Source organism: Nematolebias whitei, chromosome 18 (genome assembly GCF_014905685.2).
Source record: "Nematolebias whitei isolate Nwh7 chromosome 18, NemWhi1, whole genome shotgun sequence".
Lineage (NCBI taxonomy): Eukaryota > Metazoa > Chordata > Actinopteri > Cyprinodontiformes > Rivulidae > Nematolebias > Nematolebias whitei.
Genome location: NC_056515.1, coordinates 2,585,604 through 2,586,204, shown reverse-complemented (window position 1 = coordinate 2,586,204; position 601 = coordinate 2,585,604).

The following is a 601-nucleotide window of genomic DNA, read 5'->3' as shown; positions in this document are numbered from 1 at the left end:
TGTGTGTGTGTGTGTGTGTGTGTGTGTGTGTGTGTGTGTGTGTGTAGGTGGACATATCCAGATTTCTTCAGCAGGTATCGAGTCCTGATGAGGAAGTCTGACACGACGTCATCAGATAAGAAGCAGGTGTGTAAGAACCTGCTGGAGACACTGATAAAGGTGAGAAACAACAAACACACACTGCTGCTGTTTGTGATCAATTATAACACACGTACACACAGAAAATGGTTTGTTGTTTTCTGGACATTCAAAAAAAAAAAAATAATAATGTAGAAACGTTTCGTCTTTCATCCGAGAGACTTCCTCAGTCTGAGGTGCTGTATTCAGCTCAGTCTCTTAAATAGCACCTTCTCAGAGTGGATCAACCAGTTTGCTGCTGACAACCAAAACCAGCTGATCACATGCTCAAGAAGGACCATCAGCCTAACAATGGATCATTAGCACACTGATGGCTGTTTACTATTCACAGAGGGCTGAGTGATACTAGCAATCACAGCATTGTAAGAGGGGGACAGTTGAACCTGGAGGCTCCACCCCTGTTTAATGATGGACGGTTTCTTTTCACAAAGATGGCCTCCTTTACTCCTCTCTCAAACCATCG